Source organism: Oncorhynchus mykiss, chromosome 25 (assembly GCF_057628025.1).
Source record: "Oncorhynchus mykiss isolate SJ-2025 chromosome 25, ASM5762802v1, whole genome shotgun sequence".
Classification (NCBI taxonomy): domain Eukaryota; kingdom Metazoa; phylum Chordata; class Actinopteri; order Salmoniformes; family Salmonidae; genus Oncorhynchus; species Oncorhynchus mykiss.
Window position 1 is genome coordinate 71,987,411 of NC_143046.1, and position 21,665 is coordinate 72,009,075.

Below are 21,665 nucleotides of genomic sequence, written 5' to 3' on the forward strand. Positions count from 1 at the left end.
TGAGAGATGCAAAATAGTCATCATTCATAACGTAAATTACATGGGGCTCCTGTTCTCCAGAGAGAAAAATCTATGGAAAAACTCAATAGGCCAGGCAGGCTATGGACTAGGCTAGAAATACTGCACTAACACTGGCAGCAGCATGGTCATTTATGGCAAACCTGTTCTTGGTGTCTATATACTCTGTTGATCCTCCATCTTTGTACTGTATCTCCCCAGTCAATGTTACATTTCTGAAAGGTTTGTGATGGATATTTGGATTGGAGCATTGCTGGGACTGGGATGACTTACCATAGCTTGTGTGATGTGTTCTGTCCTCTCTTTCTCTCTGCCCTACTCACAGCCTCCAAGCATGTCCTCAACAGCATGCTACAGGAGTCATCTTTGATTCCAGACCAGTCTTTAGCCCCTCACGTCTACCAGGTATTGGGTGAGGTACACGTTTGTATAGCAGATTACAATATAATCACTCACTGTAATATAAAAATAGAAATGCAACAATTTGAAAGAGGAAAAGGAAATCAGCCAATTGAAATAAATTCATTAGGTCCTAATCTATGGATTTAACATGACTGCGGATATGCGTCTGTTGGTCAAAGATACCTTTAAAAAAAAAAGTATGGCAGTGGATCAGAAAACCAGTTAGTATCTGGTGTGACCACCATTTGCCTCATGCAGCGCAACACATCTCCTTTGCATAGAGTTGATCAGGCTGTTGATTGTGGCTTGTGGAATGTTGTCCCAGTCCTCTTCAATAGCTGTGCAAAGTTGCTGGATAATGGCGTGAACTGGCACACATTGTTGTACAAATAGATCCAGAGCATCCCACACATGCTCAATTGGTGACATTTCTGGTGAGTATGCAGGCCATAGATGAACTAGGACATTTTCAGCTTCCAGGAATTGTGTACAGCAGTGGTTCCCAACTCCTGTCCTCAAGTACCCCAACATCACACATGTTTTATGTAGTCCAGAACAAATGTATCTGATTCAACTCATTGAGGACTTGTTGTTTAGTTAACAAGTCGAATCAGGTGTGCTTGTCCGGGGCTACGAGCACGCAGATGAGCTTCCCTAAGACGATTTGTGCCTAAATTTTTTGGTTGTGCAAACCCACAGTTTCATTGGTTGTCCTGGTGGCTGGTCACAGACGATCCTGCAGGTGAAGATGCCGGATATGGAGGTCCTGGGCTGGCGTGCTTACACATGGTCTGCAGTGGTGATGCTGGTTGGACGTACTGCTAAATTCTCTAAAACGTCAGAGGTGTCTTATGGTAATGAACATAAGCCACCTCTGTCTTTTTAGACAATTGCATGCTCCCTCAACTTGAGACATCTGTGGCATTGTGTTGTGTGACAAAACTGCACATTTTAGTGTGGCCTTTTATTGTCCCCGGCACAAGGTGCACCTGTGTAATTATCATGCTGTTTAATCACCTTCTTGATATGCCAGACCTGCCAGGTGGATAGATTATCTTGGCAAAGGAAAAATGGTCACTAAAAGGGATGCAAACAAATTTGTGCATATGAAAGGTTTCTGTGATCTTTTATTTCAGCTCATGTAACATGGGACCAACACTTTACATGTTACGTTTATTTTTGTTCAGTGTAAAAATATGTGTTATTGGAAATTAATCCATACAGTTTCTTTCTCATGACTACTGAGCTATTGCAGCCAAGTTTTGCATGTGTGGGTAAAACTTTGAAATATTAAACATGACTCGTTAATTGTATTATTTAGTTTGACCTTGCCTTGTACTCCCAGGTTGTAAGCTGTTCATTCATAATTGGCTCCTGAACGTTTGCAGGTTACAACTGGCCAGCAGACTAAGCATCAAGCTCACGTTTACTAATAAAGTCACGTCAGAGCCGCCGGTCACGCCTGCCAATCCGCCACTATGTGTCTCCCATGTTTTCTCCCCATCCCAGATTCCCCGACACTGTTTAACGGGTGTGTGGGCTTTTATCCTCCCGCTGCCTGCGCGCTGTAATATTTATTCCCCCTCTTTTCAGTGCACAATAAATGACTGCTGTTATGGACCACTGGTAGACTGCATCAAACAGTATCCTTTCCCATAAAATGTTAAGCCTGAAATTGACGAGCAGCTATTGAAGGGGATGAGATGTCTGGCATCACCTGACATAAAAGTTCTGCTTCTGAGGGGAGGTGTTTCATCCTGCCTGCACCCTGCCATCCTCGTTGCAGGGGTTGGAAGAGAGGATGAGGCTGATGCAAATGCAAATGCATCTCTCTTGTTCACAGAGTGAATCAGGCCCAATGTTCTATGCCACAGGAAGAGGACAGGCATGTTATTCACAGCCATTTTTATTTTCTTCCGGTGGGTTATGTGGCTCTTAAAATTTGTCAACTCCAATCACAATAGAACAAAGGGATAGACAGGGGGCTACTGTTTTTTTTAAGTCTAAGTTTAAGATGCATTATAAATGTTTTGTGTAATTTCAGCCAACAGTTTTGAAAGTACCGCTCACAAGCCAAAACGGGTCCCCAAAAATTATGCTCAATTGTGTACAAAGTCACCCATTTTGAATGATATGTTGCATTCTCCAAACAACAAATAATTGTATATTATGTTACGAATTCCAATTTGTACAACATGTTATGAATTTGTAAGCGCTTAAGATCCCTTCAAATGTCTTTAAGCAAAGTTGGAATTGTTTTGGTCCCCTGAAAATGTGAGTGTATGAGTGAGCAGCAATGGACTACATTTAATATGGTTTAGGAAAATATTACTGTCTGGCATTAGAAAGATGTACTCTACTGCCATTATGCTCAGTTGACCATTTCCCTGTTAGCCTGTCTGCTCAGTGAAGAGACCAGTCTGAGAGTTATCAGCACCATGGAGAGTTCTTGGCATGTCACTGCCACATGAAATACAGCCCTCATAGCTACTACTCTCTCTACTCTTACTCTTTCTCTCTTGGTCACTCTCTTTTCTCGCAGGTCTCTCTCTCTCTCTCTCTGTCGGTCAGTCTAGCAGTGCAGACCTAGTGATCAGAGGGCTGGAGATGGGAAGTCATAGGCTGTCAATGCCGGGTCCGGGTCATCACCATCAGCACTTCTTCTCCCTTTCCCTCTCTCCCAGATCGGAGAGCTTGGGTTGGGGCAGCAAGCGGCCGGAGTGGGGGTCTATTTGGCTATTTAGGGGCAAGCAGCTGGGGACTGCTATGTTTGCTGGGGGGCAAGAATGGGGTTGGGTGAGAAGGGAGGGGTAGTTCTCTGTTCACAGGCAGTCAACCCTGTCCTACCTTGGCCTCCATCCCCATCCCGCTCTTTACCTTCCTTTCACAATCCTCCCTCCAGTGTCAACTCACATTCACTCAGTCTGCCACGGCCAGTTCATGAAAACCGCCCCACTCCTATGTGCTTTTGGAACAGCTCCATGTGGACATCAGAAGATTGGCTCTGATGTGTGTGCCGCTCAGAGTATGCATGTATTAATCGCAAGTGTTTTTTGAGTGATTTGTGTGTGTGTGTGTGTGGGGGGGGGGGGGGGTTTAACGCCTGAAGGAGTTTTATCAGTCTTCCAAAAAGCAAATGATGCATGTTATCTGCCCCTTAATGAATGCAGAATGCTTTCCACGGTGTCTACCACAGTTTCCCTTGATTCACAATGGCATTTATTCTCAAGGCACATGATTGTTTTTAGTTTTTTTTCCTTTAGGGAAATTAGCAACACAGTTCAGGGGCTGTATGCATTTTGACAAATTGGCAAAATTAGCATTTGTTCTAGATTTTTGTTTTCTCTGAAAGTTCCGTCTCTTGTTGCTGTATTTGAATATGAAGATTTGTTGTTAAAGTTGAACTTGATGAATGACCTTAAAACCCCTGCTCAGATTATGTACTGGCTAATATTGAGATGGCAGGAGCATATGATATGCATATCAAGCACAGAGCTTAGCAGGAGAGACCTAATATTAATGTCTGATCTGTTATGTGATGGGTAACTTCCGTTCCTGTACCCCACACAGACACATACACGCGCATTCTTAACTCCCGCACACACTCACATTGTTGCCACAGCAACCCTTTAAGCAAGGCTTGCCATTTCTATAGCAACCCAATAGACAGGTAAAAAAAGTCATTTTTGCAGTGGAATTTGATAGATTTGGAGGGAAGCTTAATTCACCCTCGAATGCAGTTTCATGTATCATTCAAGAGCGGTGAATGCTGTATAAATACAATGTTTCATGTTGTGAGTCATACTTCAAAATGAGCTTAAGACTACAACACTATGTGCTTGATTTTTATCTAGACTAGAGGCACATCAGTGTTTGTCCTTTGAAAAGTGAATGAAAGTTGCTGAGTGTTGGTGGGTTTCCGTAACCTTTCGCCCATAGTGCTATTGGCCAGGAGGCTGCTCCAACGTGACAAGCTGAAGGAGAGAAACCTGTCCTTAGGTAAAACTACACCTCTCTCACACACAGTCTCTCACACACCACAACAGTTAGCTAAGGTAATCTGTCCTTGCATTGATTCTGTTCTCAGGGGGAGAGTTAAAAAGGGAACGTGGACATGATTGATGTAGTGGGTGGTATCTCCCATTGATTTACTTACAACCATGAGCTGTGTTATCTAATACCCTGTATGTTTAATTCATGCACTCACCCAGTATGAATATTTGATCAAATAAGAGCTTCAAATATACAGGCCTAATGTTTGATCCTCTCAGGTTTCCCCACTCAACCTGTTTCATTTACAACATTTTACAAAATGGTCACTTTCTGACCAGATAGATTTTACGATTGATTACCTTCACCTCCTGCCTCCTGGATGAGAGAGGAGGAACATGGAGATGTATCTGTTATTATAATATTGATGCTGTTTAAATGGTCATCTGCAGTAGGAAGACATTATGGTCTTAAAAAGTAGTCAGTTGTAGTCTCATGAACAGACTATTAATCCAATAAAAAAATAATTAAAAAAAATGCTTATTTAACACCAACACATTGCTGAATTCATATTGTGTAACATGTGGTTTCAATGTTCTAATAGCTAATAAGCTTAGTCAGTTTTTAGCCATAATCACGCGGTTGACCATGTGAATTGGTAATTTCCCCTCCAGCAACAATAGAGGCTTTTCAAACGTGTCTTCTGGGTTAGTGTTGCCCTCCCCCCTAACACTATTGTCTTGTCCAGAGGCTCTATGTCAAGGTAGTGAGTGTCCAGGTGTGAAATTTCACCCCATCAGATGAGTGATGAAGAAAACAAGTCATTCCCCCGTCATTAAGAAGATATTATTTATTTGGGCCGGCGGTGCTGACCTTTCTCCAGGCCTGCGTGGAGTACTGTTCGAAAACTGTCAGAGTTTGGGGGCCATGGAGGCAGCCCTGCCTCACGACACCCGGCCTGATAAATGGATTGGAAATAAGCTCCCCGACAGTGGGGACGGACCATTAATTTTAATCAAAGGTGGTGTAAAAAGGCGATCAGCCTCGCATGACAATGTCAACAGCCCGGTAGGTGTTAGGAGAGAGACCACACCACACAGCCCCTCCACCACCACTATGGACCTCTGGGTGGAGGGTGCCTGCCACAGACCTTCGCTTCTCCTCTTTCAACCCCCCCACCCCACACCTTCCCTCTCCCCCTCTCTGGCCCATTAGTCGAGCTTGGCTGGCTACGAAGAGGCAGGCCTCCGGAATTGAATGACCTGGTCAGCCTGAGATTTAATGGAGAAATCAGGTGTTGGGCGGATAATGGCCGAAGCGCGCCAGGAGTCAAGGACAATGGCTGCGGCCCGTGCAGGCAGGGGTCAGGCTCACAGCGGCTATAATGCCAACCCTTGTCTGTCCCCTTTATGCTTTATGAAGCTCCACCAACCCATCTACTGCTGAAGCTAGTGGAGAGTGGAGTAACTACCAGGCTTTATAGACATTGTGCAGTGGTTCCGCAGTAAGTGTCAGATATAGTTAATGGTTTCACTGTTTCCTGCTGTCCTAGGCTGTGTCTCGGTGCTTTTGCAACTGAGCTTTTGTTATCACTGCTGTGGTGGTAAAGAAAGGCATCTTGGGTAAAATATGCTGGTAAGTGTGAAATGGCTACTGTGGCCATGAAGGGTCAATCTGTAGAAAATAGAATCTAAGGTAAAACATGTGAGTGCATAAAACATACACTGTAGGTTGTCACCAAATAAGTGCCCATGTTTCTTTATCTCTATGATATGGTCAAATGCCAAACTGACTGTGATTGCTGTAGATGAAACCAACTGTGAACCAAATGTTATGACAAAGACGCCTGACATTATCCTGGAGGTGCCAATTGGTACGTATCTCTTTACATTATTAATGTCAATGATTTTATTTCATTTTGATGTGTAAATACTATGGTCAGTTGGCTATGATAGCTAGTCTTTTACAGTTCTCTTGAATATTTACAAGGGTGTGTCTCCTCCTGTCTCAGCCTCCAGTATTTATGCTGCAGTAGTTTATGTGTCGGGGGGCTAGGGTCAGTTTGTTATATCTGGAGTACTTCTCCTGTCCTATTCGGTGTCCTGTGTGAATCTAAGTGTGCGTTCTCTAATTCTCTCCTTCTCTCTTTCTTTCTCTCTCTCGGAGGACCTGAGCCCTAGGACCATGCCCCAGGACTACCTGACATGATGACTCCTTGCTGTCCCCAGTCCACCTGGCCGTGCTGCTGCTCCAGTTTAAACTGTTCTGCCTTATTATTATTCGACCATGCTGGTCATTTATGAACATTTGAACATCTTGGCCATGTTCTGTTATAATCTCCACCCGGCACAGCCAGAAGAGGACTGGCCATCCCACATATGCTCTCTCTAATTCTCTCTTTCTTTCTCTCTCTCGGAGGACCTGAGCCCTAGGACCATGCCCCAGGAATACCTGACATGATGACTCCTTGCTGTCCCCAGTCCACCTGACCGTGCTGCTGCTCCAGTTTAAACTGTTCTGCCTTATTATTATTCGACCATGCTGGTCATTTATGAACATTTGAACATCTTGGCCATGTTCTGTTATAATCTCCACCCGGCACAGCCAGAAGAGGACTGGCCATCCCACATATGCTCTCTCTAATTCTCTCTTTCTTTCTCTCTCTCGGAGGACCTGAGCCCTAGGACCATGCCCCAGGAATACCTGACATGATGACTCCTTGCTGTCCCCAGTCCACCTGACCGTGCTGCTGCTCCAGTTTCAACTGTTCTGCTTTATTATTATTCGACCATGCTGGTCATTTATGAACATTTGAACATCCTGGCCATGTTCTGTTATAATCTCCACCCGGCACAGCCAGAAGAGGACTGGCCACCCCACATAGCCTGGTTGCTCTCTAGGTTTCTTCCTAGGTTTTGGCCTTTCTAGGTAGTTACACCTGCATTGCTTGCTATTTGGGGTTTTAGGCTGGGTTTCTGTACAGCACTTTGAGATATCAGCTGATGAACGAAGGGCTATATAAATCAATTTGATTTGATTTGATTTGATTTGAAGCCTTTCTCATAACAATACACATTTTCTTCCATGCTAGTTGCCATTCTAGTTGATATCACTGAAAAGCTTAAAAGTTAATTTAGCACAAAAATGTCACGTCTCCTCCAAATGCTAGTTGTGTGACTTGCCAGATTACACTGGCTGATTGTTGCAGTCTACAATATAATACGTTAATACAGTGTGCTTGTGTTTTTTATTAGAGTGGGCCGATAGACACTCAAAAGCACTGTTCTCAATTGGAAACATCTTATCTTGAGGTTAGACCAGGGTAAATCCACAGATCTGACTATCCTACGACCTTTGTGTTTTCTTGTTTCAGCTGTGGAAGACCATATCGTCCACTGGATTGAGAGAAGGGCATTGTTTGGGCATGACCACAGCTTTTGCACCTACCTGAACAAGCAGTTCTGGAGCTACTGGAAAAGGTATGTCTTCTAGTAGGACTACATCACAACACTAGTCACATCCATCCTGGTCCTGGGGTCTGAATGAACATACATGTAGTAGGACTACATTACAACACTAGTCACATCCATCCTGGTCCTGGGGTCTGAATGAACATACATGTAGTAGGACTACATTACAACACTAGTCACATCCATCCTGGTCCTGGGGTCTGAATTTACATACATGTAGTAGGACTACATTACAACCTAGTCACATCCATCCTGGTCCTGGGGTCTGAATGAACATACATGTAGTAGGACTACATTACAACACTAGTCACATCCATCCTGGTCCTGGGGTCTGAATGAACATACATGTAGTAGGACTACATTACAACACTAGTCACATCCATCCTGGTCCTGGGGTCTGAATGAACATACATGTAGTAGGACTACATTACAACACTAGTCACATCCATCCTGGTCCTGGGGTCTGAATGAACATACAAATAGTAGTACTACATTACAACACTAGTCACATCGATCCTGGTCCTGGGGTCTGAATGAACATACATGTAGTAGGACTACATTACAACACTAGTCACATCCATCCTGGTCCTGGGGTCGGATGAACATACATGTAGTAGGACTACATTACAACACTAGTCACATCCATCTTGGTCCTGGGGTCTGAATGAACATACATGTAGTAGGACTACATTACAACACTAGTCACATCCATCCTGGTCCTGGGGTCTGAATGAACATACATGAAGTATGACTACATTACAACACTAGTCACATCCATCCTGGTCCTGGGTCTGAATGAACATACATGTAGTATGACTACATTACAACACTAGTGACATCCATCCTGATCCTGGGGTCTGAATGAACATACATGTAGTAGGACTACATTACAACACTAGTCACATCCATCCTGCTCCTGGGGTCTGAATGAACATACATGTAGTAGGACTACATTACAACACTAGTCACATCCATCCTGGTCCTGCAGTCTGAATGAACATACATGTAGTAGGACTACATTACAACACTAGTCACATCCATCCTGGTCCTGCAGTCTGAATGAAAATACATGTAGTAGAACTACATTACAACACTAGTCACATCCATCCTGGTCCTGGGGTCTGAATGAACATACATGTATTAGGACTACATTACAACACTAGTCACATCCATCCTGGTCCTGGGGTCTGAATGAACATACATGTAGTAGGACTAATTTACAACACTAGTCACATCCATCCTGGTCCTGGGGTCTGAATGAACATACATGAAGTAGGACTATATTACAACACTAGTCACATCCAGCCTTGTCCTGGGGTCTGAATGAACATACATGTAGTATGACTACATTACAACACTAGTGACATCCATCCTGATCCTGGGGTCTGAATGAACATACATGTAGTAGGACTACATTACAACACTAGTCACATCCATCCTGGTCCTGGGGTCTGAATGAACATACATGTAGTAGGACTACATTACAACACTAGTCACATCCATCCTGGTCCTGCAGTCTGAATGAACATACATGTAGTAGGACTACATTACAACACTAGTCACATCCATCCTGGTCCTGCAGTCTGAATGAACATACATGTAGTAGAACTACATTACAACACTAGTCACATCCATCCTGGTCCTGGGGTCTGAATGAACATACATGTATTAGGACTAATTTACAACACTAGTCACATCCATCCTGGTCCTGGGGTCTGAATGAACATACATGAAGTATGACTATATTACAACACTAGTCACATCCATCCTGGTCCTGGGGTCTGAATTAACATACATGTAGTAGGACTACATTACAACACTAGTCACATCCAGCCTGGTCCTGGGGTCTGAATGAACATACATGTAGTATGACTACATTACAACACTAGTGACATCAATCCTGATCCTTGGGTCTGAATGAACATACATGTAGTAGGACTACATTACAACACTAGTGACATCCATCCTGGTCCTGGGGTCTAAATGAACATACATGTAGTAGGACTACATTACAACACTAGTCACATCCATCCTGGTCCTGGGGTCTGAATGAACATACATGTAGTAGGACTACATTACAACACTAGTCACATCCATCCTGATCCTGGGGTCTGAATGAACATACTACATGTAGTAGGACTACATTACAACACTAGTCACATCCATCCTGGTCCTGGGGTCTGAATTAACATACATGTAGTAGGACTACATTACAACACTAGTCACATCCATCCTGGTCCTGGGGTCTGAATGAACATACATGTAGTAGGACTACATTACAACACTAGTCACATCCATCCTGGTCCTGGGGTCTGAATGAACATACATGTAGTAGGACTACATTACAACACTAGTCACATCCATCCTGGTCCTGGGGTCTGAATGAACATACATGAAGTAGGACTACATTACAACACTAGTCACATCCATCCTGGTCCTGGGGTCGGATGAACATACATGTAGTAGGACTACATTACAACACTAGTCACATCCATCCTGGTCCTGGGGTCTGAATGAACATACATGTAGTAGGACTAATTTACAACACTAGTCACATCCAGCCTGGTCCTGGGGTCTGAATGAACATACATGTAGTATGACTACATTACAACACTAGTGACATCAATCCTGATCCTTGGGTCTGAATGAACATACATGTAGTAGGACTACATTACAACACTAGTGACATCCATCCTGGTCCTGGGGTCTAAATGAACATACATGTAGTAGGACTACATTACAACACTAGTCACATCCATCCTGGTCCTGGGGTCTGAATGAACATACATGTAGTAGGACTACATTACAACACTAGTCACATCCATCCTGATCCTGGGGTCTGAATGAACATACTACATGTAGTAGGACTACATTACAACACTAGTCACATCCATCCTGGTCCTGGGGTCTGAATTAACATACATGTAGTAGGACTACATTACAACACTAGTCACATCCATCCTGGTCCTGGGGTCTGAATGAACATACATGTAGTAGGACTACATTACAACACTAGTCACATCCATCCTGGTCCTGGGGTCTGAATGAACATACATGTAGTAGGACTACATTACAACACTAGTCACATCCATCCTGGTCCTGGGGTCTGAATGAACATACATGAAGTAGGACTACATTACAACACTAGTCACATCCATCCTGGTCCTGGGGTCGGATGAACATACATGTAGTAGGACTACATTACAACACTAGTCACATCCATCCTGGTCCTGGGGTCTGAATGAACATACATGTAGTAGGACTACATTACAACACTAGTGACATCCATCCTGATCCTGGGGTCTGAATGAACATACATGTAGTAGGACTACATTACAACACTAGTCACATCCATCCTGGTCCTGGGGTCTAAATGAACATACATGTAGTCTGACTGCATTACAACACTAGTCACATCCATCCTGGTCCTGGGGTCTGAATGAACATACATGTAGTAGGACTACATTACAACCTAGTCACATCCATCCTGGTCCTGGGGTCTGAATGAACATACATGTAGTAGGACCACATTACAGCCTAATCACATCCATCCTGGTCCTGGGGTCTGAATGAACATACATGTAGTAGGACTACATTACAACACTAGTTACATCCATCCTGGTCCTGGGGTCTGAATGAACATACCTGAAGCATGACTACATTACAACTCTAGTCACATCCATCCTGGTCCTGGGGTCTGAATGAACATACATGTAGTAGGACTACATTACAACACTAGTCACATCCATCCTGATCCTGGGGTCTGAATGAACATACATGTAGTAGGACTACATTACAACACTAGTCACATCCATCCTGGTCCTGGGGTCTGAAATAACATACATGTAGTATGACTACATTACAACACTAGTCACATCCATCCTGGTCCTGGGGTCTGAATGAACATACATGTAGTAGGACTACATTACAACACTAGTCACATCCATCCTGGTCCTGGGGTCTGAATTTACATACATGTAGTAGGACTACATTACAACCTAGTCACATCCATCCTGGTCCTGGGGTCTGAATGAACATACATGTAGTAGGACTACATTACAACACTAGTCACATCCATCCTGGTCCTGGGGTCTGAATGAACATACATGTAGTAGGACTACATTACAACACTAGTCACATCCATCCTGGTCCTGGGGTCTGAATGGACATACATGTAGTAGGTCTACATTACAACACTAGTCACATCCATCCTGGTCCTGGGGTCTGAATGAACATACAAATAGTAGTACTACATTACAACACTAGTCACATCGATCCTGGTCCTGGGGTCTGAATGAACATACATGTAGTAGGACTACATTACAACACTAGTCACATCCATCCTGGTCCTGGGGTCTGAATGAACATACAAATAGTAGTACTACATTACAACACTAGTCACATCGATCCTGGTCCTGGGGTCTGAATGAACATACATGTAGTAGGACTACATTACAACACTAGTCACATCCATCCTGGTCCTGGGGTCGGATGAACATACATGTAGTAGGACTACATTACAACACTAGTCACATCCATCCTGGTCCTGGGGTCTGAATGAACATACATGTAGTAGGACTAATTTACAACACTAGTCACATCCATCCTGGTCCTGGGGTCTGAATGAACATACATGAAGTATGACTACATTACAACACTAGTCACATCCATCCTGGTCCTGGGTCTGAATGAACATACATGTAGTATGACTACATTACAACACCAGTGACATCCATCCTGATCCTGGGGTCTGAATGAACATACATGTAGTAGGACTACATTACAACACTAGTCACATCCATCCTGCTCCTGGGGTCTGAATGAACATACATGTAGTAGGACTACATTACAACACTAGTCACATCCATCCTGGTCCTGCAGTCTGAATGAACATACATGTAGTAGGACTACATTACAACACTAGTCACATCCATCCTGGTCCTGCAGTCTGAATGAACATACATGTAGTAGAACTACATTACAACACTAGTCACATCCATCCTGGTCCTGGGGTCTGAATGAACATACATGTATTAGGACTACATTACAACACTAGTCACATCCATCCTGGTCCTGGGGTCTGAATGAACATACATGTAGTAGGACTAATTTACAACACTAGTCACATCCATCCTGGTCCTGGGGTCTGAATGAACATACATGAAGTAGGACTATATTACAACACTAGTCACATCCAGCCTGGTCCTGGGGTCTGAATGAACATACATGTAGTATGACTACATTACAACACTAGTGACATCCATCCTGATCCTGGGGTCTGAATGAACATACATGTAGTAGGACTACATTACAACACTAGTCACATCCATCCTGGTCCTGGGGTCTGAATGAACATACATGTAGTAGGACTACATTACAACACTAGTCACATCCATCCTGGTCCTGCAGTCTGAATGAACATACATGTAGTAGGACTACATTACAACACTAGTCACATCCATCCTGGTCCTGCAGTCTGAATGAACATACATGTAGTAGAACTACATTACAACACTAGTCACATCCATCCTGGTCCTGGGGTCTGAATGAACATACATGTATTAGGACTACATTACAACACTAGTCACATCCATCCTGGTCCTGGGGTCTGAATGAACATACATGAAGTATGACTATATTACAACACTAGTCACATCCAGCCTGGTCCTGGGGTCTGAATGAACATACATGTAGTATGACTACATTACAACACTAGTGACATCCATCCTGATCCTGGGGTCTGAATGAACATACATGTAGTAGGACTACATTACAACACTAGTGACATCCATCCTGGTCCTGGGGTCTAAATGAACATACATGTAGTAGGACTACATTACAACACTAGTCACATCCAGCCTGGTCCTGGGGTCTGAATGAACATACATGTAGTATGACTACATTACAACACTAGTGACATCCATCCTGATCCTGGGGTCTGAATGAACATACATGAAGTAGGACTACATTACAACACTAGTCACATCCATCCTGGTCCTGGGGTCGGATGAACATACATGTAGTAGGACTACATTACAACACTAGTCACATCCATCCTGGTCCTGGGGTCTGAATGAACATACATGTAGTAGGACTACATTACAACACTAGTGACATCCATCCTGATCCTGGGGTCTGAATGAACATACATGTAGTATGACTACATTACAACACTAGTCACATCCATCCTGCTCCTGGGGTCTAAATGAACATACATGTAGTCTGACTGCATTACAACACTAGTCACATCCATCCTGGTCCTGGGGTCTGAATGAACATACATGTAGTAGGACTACATTACAACCTAGTCACATCCATCCTGGTCCTGGGGTCTGAATGAACATACCTGAAGCATGACTACATTACAACACTAGTCACATCCATCCTGATCCTGGGGTCTGAATGAACATACATGTAGTAGGACTACATTACAACACTAGTCACATCCATCCTGGTCCTGGGGTCTAAATGAACATACATGTAGTCTGACTGCATTACAACACTAGTCACATCCATCCTGGTCCTGGGGTCTGAATGAACATACATGTAGTAGGACTACATTACAACACTAGTCACATCCATCCTGGTCCTGGGGTCTGAATGAACATACATGCAGCAGGACCACATTACAGCCTAGTCACATCCATCCTGGTCCTGGGGTCTAAATGAACATACATGTAGTCTGACTGCATTACAACACTAGTCACATCCATCCTGGTCCTGGGGTCTGAATGAACATACATGTAGTAGGACTACATTACAACACTAGTCACATCCATCCTGATCCTGGGGTCTGAATGAACATACATGTAGTAGGACTACATTACAACACTAGTCACATCCATCCTGGTCCTGGGGTCTGAAATAACATACATGTAGTATGACTACATTACAACACTAGTCACATCCATCCTGGTCCTGGGGTCTGAATGAACATACATGTAGTAGGACTACATTACAACACTAGTCACATCCATCCTGGTCCTGGGGTCTGAATGAACATACATGTAGTAGGACTACATTACAACACTAGTCACATCCATCCTGGTCCTGGGGTCTGAATTTACATACATGTAGTAGGACTACATTACAACCTAGTCACATCCATCCTGGTCCTGGGGTCTGAATGAACATACATGTAGTAGGACTACATTACAACACTAGTCACATCCATCCTGGTCCTGGGGTCTGAATGAACATACATGTAGTAGGACTACATTACAACACTAGTCACATCCATCCTGGTCCTGGGGTCTGAATGGACATACATGTAGTAGGTCTACATTACAACACTAGTCACATCCATCCTGGTCCTGGGGTCTGAATGAACATACAAATAGTAGTACTACATTACAACACTAGTCACATCGATCCTGGTCCTGGGGTCTGAATGAACATACATGTAGTAGGACTACATTACAACACTAGTCACATCCATCCTGGTCCTGGGGTCGGATGAACATACATGTAGTAGGACTACATTACAACACTAGTCACATCCATCCTGGTCCTGGGGTCTGAATGAACATACATGTAGTAGGACTAATTTACAACACTAGTCACATCCATCCTGGTCCTGGGGTCTGAATGAACATACATGAAGTATGACTACATTACAACACTAGTCACATCCATCCTGGTCCTGGGTCTGAATGAACATACATGTAGTATGACTACATTACAACACCAGTGACATCCATCCTGATCCTGGGGTCTGAATGAACATACATGTAGTAGGACTACATTACAACACTAGTCACATCCATCCTGCTCCTGGGGTCTGAATGAACATACATGTAGTAGGACTACATTACAACACTAGTCACATCCATCCTGGTCCTGCAGTCTGAATGAACATACATGTAGTAGGACTACATTACAACACTAGTCACATCCATCCTGGTCCTGCAGTCTGAATGAACATACATGTAGTAGAACTACATTACAACACTAGTCACATCCATCCTGGTCCTGGGGTCTGAATGAACATACATGTATTAGGACTACATTACAACACTAGTCACATCCATCCTGGTCCTGCAGTCTGAATGAACATACATGTAGTAGAACTACATTACAACACTAGTCACATCCATCCTGGTCCTGGGGTCTGAATGAACATACATGTATTAGGACTACATTACAACACTAGTCACATCCATCCTGGTCCTGGGGTCTGAATTAACATACATGTAGTAGGACTAATTTACAACACTAGTCACATCCATCCTGGTCCTGGGGTCTGAATGAACATACATGAAGTATGACTATATTACAACACTAGTCACATCCAGCCTGGTCCTGGGGTCTGAATGAACATACATGTAGTATGACTACATTACAACACTAGTGACATCCATCCTGATCCTGGGGTCTGAATGAACATACATGTAGTAGGACTACATTACAACACTAGTGACATCCATCCTGGTCCTGGGGTCTAAATGAACATACATGTAGTAGGACTACATAACAACACTAGTCACATCCAGCCTGGTCCTGGGGTCTGAATGAACATACATGTAGTATGACTACATTACAACACTAGTGACATCCATCCTGATCCTGGGGTCTGAATGAACATACATGAAGTAGGACTACATTACAACACTAGTCACATCCATCCTGGTCCTGGGGTCGGATGAACATACATGTAGTAGGACTACATTACAACACTAGTCACATCCATCCTGGTCCTGTGGTCTGAATGAACATACATGTAGTAGGACTACATTACAACACTAGTGACATCCATCCTGATCCTGGGGTCTGAATGAACATACATGTAGTATGACTACATTACAACACTAGTCACATCCATCCTGGTCCTGGGGTCTAAATGAACATACATGTAGTCTGACTGCATTACAACACTAGTCACATCCATCCTGGTCCTGGGGTCTGAATGAACATACATGTAGTAGGACTACATTACAACCTAGTCACATCCATCCTGGTCCTGGGGTCTGAATGAACATACCTGAAGCATGACTACATTACAACACTAGTCACATCCATCCTGATCCTGGGGTCTGAATGAACATACATGTAGTAGGACTACATTACAACACTAGTCACATCCATCCTGGTCCTGGGGTCTAAATGAACATACATGTAGTCTGACTGCATTACAACACTAGTCACATCCATCCTGGTCCTGGGGTCTGAATGAACATACATGTAGTAGGACTACATTACAACCTAGTCACATCCATCCTGGTCCTGGGGTCTGAATGAACATACATGCAGCAGGACCACATTACAGCCTAGTCACATCCATCCTGGTCCTGGGGTCTAAATGAACATACATGTAGTCTGACTGCATTACAACACTAGTCACATCCATCCTGGTCCTGGGGTCTGAATGAACATACATGTAGTAGGACTACATTACAACACTAGTCACATCCATCCTGATCCTGGGGTCTGAATGAACATACATGTAGTAGGACTACATTACAACACTAGTCACATCCATCCTGGTCCTGGGGTCTGAAATAACATACATGTAGTATGACTACATTACAACACTAGTCACATCCATCCTGGTCCTGGGGTCTGAATGAACATACATGTAGTAGGACTACATTACAACACTAGTCACATCCATCCTGGTCCTGGGGTCTGAATGAACATACATGTAGTAGGACTACATTACAACACTAGTCACATCCATCCTGGTCCTGGGGTCTGAATTTACATACATGTAGTAGGACTACATTACAACCTAGTCACATCCATCCTGGTCCTGGGGTCTGAATGAACATACATGTAGTAGGACTACATTACAACACTAGTCACATCCATCCTGGTCCTGGGGTCTGAATGAACATACATGTAGTAGGACTACATTACAACACTAGTCACATCCATCCTGGTCCTGGGGTCTGAATGGACATACATGTAGTAGGTCTACATTACAACACTAGTCACATCCATCCTGGTCCTGGGGTCTGAATGAACATACAAATAGTAGTACTACATTACAACACTAGTCACATCCATCCTGGTCCTGGGGTCTGAATGAACATACATGTAGTATGACTACATTACAACACTAGTGACATCCATCCTGATCCTGGGGTCTGAATGAACATACATGAAGTAGGACTACATTACAACACTAGTCACATCCATCCTGGTCCTGGGGTCGGATGAACATACATGTAGTAGGACTACATTACAACACTAGTCACATCCATCCTGGTCCTGGGGTCTGAATGAACATACATGTAGTAGGACTACATTACAACACTAGTGACATCCATCCTGATCCTGGGGTCTGAATGAACATACATGTAGTATGACTACATTACAACACTAGTCACATCCATCCTGGTCCTGGGGTCTAAATGAACATACATGTAGTCTGACTGCATTACAACACTAGTCACATCCATCCTGGTCCTGGGGTCTGAATGAACATACATGTAGTAGGACTACATTACAACCTAGTCACATCCATCCTGGTCCTGGGGTCTGAATGAACATACCTGAAGCATGACTACATTACAACACTAGTCACATCCATCCTGATCCTGGGGTCTGAATGAACATACATGTAGTAGGACTACATTACAACACTAGTCACATCCATCCTGGTCCTGGGGTCTAAATGAACATACATGTAGTCTGACTGCATTACAACACTAGTCACATCCATCCTGGTCCTGGGGTCTGAATGAACATACATGTAGTAGGACTACATTACAACCTAGTCACATCCATCCTGGTCCTGGGGTCTGAATGAACATACATGCAGCAGGACCACATTACAGCCTAGTCACATCCATCCTGGTCCTGGGGTCTAAATGAACATACATGTAGTCTGACTGCATTACAACACTAGTCACATCCATCCTGGTCCTGGGGTCTGAATGAACATACATGTAGTAGGACTACATTACAACACTAGTCACATCCATCCTGGTCCTGGGGTCTGAATGAACATACATGTAGTAGGACTAATTTACAACACTAGTCACATCCATCCTGGTCCTGGGGTCTGAATGAACATACATGAAGTATGACTACATTACAACACTAGTCACATCCATCCTGGTCCTGGGTCTGAATGAACATACATGGAGTATGACTACATTACAACACCAGTGACATCCATCCTGATCCTGGGGTCTGAATGAACATACATGTAGTAGGACTACATTACAACACTAGTCACATCCATCCTGCTCCTGGGGTCTGAATGAACATACATGTAGTAGGACTACATTACAACACTAGTCACATCCATCCTGGTCCTGCAGTCTGAATGAACATACATGTAGTAGGACTACATTACAACACTAGTCACATCCATCCTGGTCCTGCAGTCTGAATGAACATACATGTAGTAGAACTACATTACAACACTAGTCACATCCATCCTGGTCCTGGGGTCTGAATGAACATACATGTATTAGGACTACATTACAACACTAGTCACATCCATCCTGGTCCTGGGGTCTGAATGAACATACATGTAGTAGGACTATATTACAACACTAGTCACATCCAGCCTGGTCCTGGGGTCTGAATGAACATACATGTAGTATGACTACATTACAACACTAGTGACATCCATCCTGATCCTGGGGTCTGAATGAACATACATGTAGTAGGACTACATTACAACACTAGTCACATCCATCCTGGTCCTGGGGTCTGAATGAACATACATGTAGTAGGACTACATTACAACACTAGTCACATCCATCCTGGTCCTGCAGTCTGAATGAACATACATGTAGTAGGACTACATTACAACACTAGTCACATCCATCCTGGTCCTGCAGTCTGAATGAACATACATGTAGTAGAACTACATTACAACACTAGTCACATCCATCCTGGTCCTGGGGTCTGAATGAACATACATGTATTAGGACTACATTACAACACTAGTCACATCCATCCTGGTCCTGGGGTCTGAATGAACATACATGTAGTAGGACTAATTTACAACACTAGTCACATCCATCCTGGTCCTGGGGTCTGAATGAACATACATGAAGTATGACTATATTACAACACTAGTCACATCCAGCCTGGTCCTGGGGTCTGAATGAACATACATGTAGTATGACTACATTACAACACTAGTGACATCCATCCTGATCCTGGGGTCTGAATGAACATACATGTAGTAGGACTACATTACAACACTAGTGACATCCATCCTGGTCCTGGGGTCTAAATGAACATACATGTAGTAGGACTACATTACAACACTAGTCACATCCATCCTGGTCCTGGGGTCTGAATGAACATACATGAAGTAGGACTACATTACAACACTAGTCACATCCATCCTGGTCCTGGGGTCGGATGAACATACATGTAGTAGGACTACATTACAACACTAGTCACATCCATCCTGGTCCTCGGGTCTGAATGAACATACATGTAGTAGGACTACATTACAACACTAGTGACATCCATCCTGATCCTGGGGTCTGAATGAACATACATGTAGTATGACTACATTACAACACTAGTCACATCCATCCTGGTCCTGGGGTCTAAATGAACATACATGTAGTCTGACTGCATTACAACACTAGTCACATCCATCCTGGTCCTGGGGTCTGAATGAACATACATGTAGTAGGACTACATTACAACCTAGTCACATCCATCCTGGTCCTGGGGTCTGAATGAACATACATGCAGCAGGACCACATTACAGCCTAGTCACATCCATCCTGGTCCTGGGGTCTGAATGAACATACGTGTAGTAGGACTACATTACAACACTAGTCACATCCATCCTGGTCCTGGGGTCTGAATGAACATACCTGAAGCATGACTACATTACAACACTAGTCACATCCATCCTGATCCTGGGGTCTGAATGAACATACATGTAGTAGGACTACATTACAACACTAGTCACATCCATCCTGGTCCTGGGGTCTGAATTAACATACATGTAGTATGACTACATTACAACACTAGTCACATCCATCCTGGTCCTGGGGTCTGAATGAACATACATGTAGTAGGACTACATTACAACACTAGTCACATCCATCCTGGTCCTGGGGTCTAAATGAACATACATGTAGTAGGACTACATTACAACACTAGTCACATCCATCCTGGTCATCAAATCAAAATCAAATCAAATTTATTTATATAGCCCTTCGTACATCAGCTGATATCTCAAAGTGCTGTACAGAAACCCAGCCTAAAACCCCAAACAGCAAGCAATGCAGGTGTAGAAGCACGGTGGCTAGGAAAAACTCCCTAGAAATTCCAAAATCTAGGAAGAAACCTAGAGAGGAACCAGGCTATGTGGGGTGGCCAGTCCTCTTCTGGCTGTGCCGGGTGGAGATTATAACAAAACATGGTCAAGATGTTCAAATGTTCATAAATGACCAGCATGGTCGAATAATAATAAGGCAGAATAGTTGAAACTGGAGCAGCAGCACAGTCAGGTGGACTGGGGACAGCAAGGAGTCATCATGTCAGGTATTCCTTGGGCATGGTCCTAGGGCTCAGGTCCTCCGAGAGAGAGAAAGAAAGAGAGAATTAGAGAGAGCATATGTGGGATGGCCAGTCCTCTTCTGGCTGTGCCTGGTGGAGATTATAACAGAACATGGTCAAGATGTTCAAATGTTCATAAATGACCAGCATGGTCGAATAATAATAAGGCAGAACAGTTGAAACTGGAGCAGCAGCACTGCCAGGTGGACTGGGGACAGCAAGGAGTCATCATGTCAGGTAGTCCTGGGGCATGGTCCTAGGGCTCAGGTCATCCGAGAGAGAGAAAGAGAGAAGGAG

The 21,665-nt window shown here is 43.6% G+C and overlaps 1 pseudogene; it reads left to right on the plus strand.

The window, feature by feature from the left end:
• The first annotated feature begins 282 nt into the window (after positions 1-282).
• Positions 283-21,665, plus strand: part of LOC110504216 (CDAN1-interacting nuclease 1-like) — a 73,113-nt pseudogene continuing 51,730 nt past the window's right edge.